This window comes from Scyliorhinus torazame, chromosome 26 (genome assembly GCF_047496885.1).
Source record: "Scyliorhinus torazame isolate Kashiwa2021f chromosome 26, sScyTor2.1, whole genome shotgun sequence".
NCBI lineage: Eukaryota > Metazoa > Chordata > Chondrichthyes > Carcharhiniformes > Scyliorhinidae > Scyliorhinus > Scyliorhinus torazame.
Window position 1 is genome coordinate 5,398,190 of NC_092732.1, and position 2,739 is coordinate 5,400,928.

General features: G+C 43.2%; 1 non-coding gene across 1 annotated transcript; it reads right to left on the bottom strand.

The window, feature by feature from the left end:
• Nucleotides 1–967: 967 nt before the first annotated feature.
• On the bottom strand, nt 968–1,049 carry trnas-cga (transfer RNA serine (anticodon CGA)). The gene has a single exon. It is a non-coding gene; the product is annotated as a tRNA-Ser (tRNA).
• Nucleotides 1,050–2,739: the final 1,690 nt, after the last annotated feature.

Consider the following 2,739-nt stretch of genomic DNA (forward strand, 5'->3'; position numbering starts at 1 on the left):
GCCCTACTGTAAGCAGTTTTTGTAAACAGTGCGTTGCAGAAACAGAGGCTATGTAAACAGTGCCGCACAGTAAACAGCCTGTATAAACAGCGCCATGCAGTAGCCTATATATGCAGGGCCCCACAGTAAACAGTCTATATATACAGTGTCCTACAGTAAACAGTCTATATATACAGTGGCCTACAGTATATAGCTAATGTAAACAGTGTCCTTCAGAAAAAAAGTCTATGTAAACACTGCCCTACAGTAAACAATCTATATAAAACAGTGCCCTACAGTAAACAGTCTATGTAAACAGTTTCCAACAGTAAACAGTCTTGTAAAGAGTGCTCTACAATAAACAGTCCATTTAAACATTGCCCTACATTCAGAAAACCGAGTTTATGTAAACAATACTCTACAGTAAACAGTCTATATAAACAGTGCCCGACAGTAACAGTGCCCGACTGTAAGCAGTCTTAGTAAACAGTGCCATGCATAAAACAGTCTATGTAAACAGTGCCGCACAGGAAACATCCTGTATAAACAGTGGCCTAAATAAACAGTCTATATAAACAGTGCCCTACAGTAACCGTGCCGTACTGTAAGCAGTCTTTGAAAACACAGCCTCGCAGTAAACAGAGTCTATGTAAACAGCGGCTTCCAGGAAACAGCCTGTATCAACAGTGCCATACAGTAAACAGCCTCTGTAAACAGTGCCATACAGTAAACAGCCTGTATAAACAGTGCCATACAGTAAACAGTCTATATAAACAGTGGCCTACAGAAAATGAAAATGAAAATGTTTGTTGTCACAAGTGGGCTTCAAATGAAGTTACTGTGAAAAGACCCTAGTCGCCCCGTTCCGGCGCCTGTTCGAGGAGGATGGTACGGGAATTGCACCGTGCTGCTGGCCTGCCTTGGTCTGCTTGCAAAGCCAGCGATTTAGCCCGGTGCTAAACCAGCCCCGAAAGGCTATCTGCCCCTCCGCTGCGAGCAGCGTTCGAACCTGCGCGGGGAAATCCCATTGTATTTCGAGTCCAACGCCTTAACCACTCGGCCATCGCAGCCACTGTCTCTATAAAAAGTGCCCGACAGTAAGCAGTCTATATAAACTATGCTCTACAGTGAACAGTGTATGAAAACAGTGTCCGACAGTAAACAGTCTATGTAAACATTGTACTTCAGAAAACACTCAGTAAAGAGTGCCCTACATTAAACAGTCTATTTAAACAGTTTCCCACAGTAACAGTCTATGTAAACAGTACCCTACAGTAAACAGTATATAAACAGTGCACTACATTAAACAGCGTCGATGTGAAGAGTGCCCTACATACAGTAAACCGAGTCTATGTAAACAGTACTTACAGTAAACAGCCTATAAAAACAGTGCCGTGCAGAAAACAGTCTCTGTAAACTGTGTCCTGCAGTAAACAGTCTATATAAGCAGTACCTACGGTAAACAGTCTTTATAAACAGTGCCCTATAGTAAACAGTCTATAAAAACAGTGACGTACAGTAAACCGTCTACGTAAACATTGTACTACAGAAAACAGTCTCTGTATACAGTGTCCTGCAGTAAACAGTCTATATAAACTTTGCCCTACAGTAAACAGAGATTCTATGTAAACAGTGCCCTACGGTAAACAGTCTATGTAAACAGTGCCCTACAGTAAACAGAGTCTATGTGAAGAGTGCCCGATATACAGAAAACCGAGTTTATGTAAACAGTACTCTACAGCAAACAGTCTATATAAACAGTGCCCTACAGTAACAGTGACCGACTGTAAGCAGTCTTTGTAAACAGTACCATGCAGAAAACAGTCTATGTAAACAGTACCGCACAGGAAACAGCCTGTATAAACAGTGCCATGCAGTAAACAGTCTATGTAAACAGTCCCCTACAGTAAACAGTCTATGTAAACAGTACCGCACAGGAAACAGCCTCTATAAACAGTGCCATGCAGTAAACAGTCTATATAAACAGTGCCCTACAGAAAACAATCTATGTAAACAGTCCCCGACAGTAAACAGTCTGTGTTAAGAGTCGATTTCAGCGGGAGCGGAGCTGGTTAGTCAATTTCAGCGGGAGCAGTGCGGAAGTGATATCTGGGAGGTAAGTCTCTCCTTTAAAAACACTTGTCTTTGCAGGGGCAGGCCAGTCGATTTCAGCGGGAGCGTAGCTGGTTAGTCAATTTCAGCGGGAGCAGTGCGGAAGTGATTTCTGCGAGGTAAGTCTCTCCTTTAAAAACACTTACCTGGTCCCGTTTTCGGTCCCTCTTTGCTGTTTTAAAAAAAAAAAAATTTAGTGTTTAAGGCGGGAACAGGAAGTTCGACCCGCGGACTTCTGGGAAGACCCTCACCAATAAATTCTGGTGGAGAGGAAACCCGAGACACTACACGTGTAGTGTCTCCCACCCGCCCTCCTCCTCTAGCCTAATAATAAAACCCATTGGTGTGAGGTAAGTACCATATTTTATTATTATTATTTAAAAAAAAAAAACCAAAGTAATTTAGTTGTTAGCCAGATCTTGGTAGAAAGTTAGAGGGATGGCAGGGAAGGGAGTGCAATGTTCCTCCTGCAGGATGTTTGAGGTGAGGGATGCCGTTAGTGTCCCTGCTGATTTTACCTGCAGGAAGTGCTGCCATCTCCAGCTCCTCCAAGACCGAGTTAGGGAACTGGAGCTGGAGTTGGAAGAACTTCGGATCATTCGGGAGGCAGAGGGGGTCATAGATAGCAGCTTCAGGGAATTAGTTATA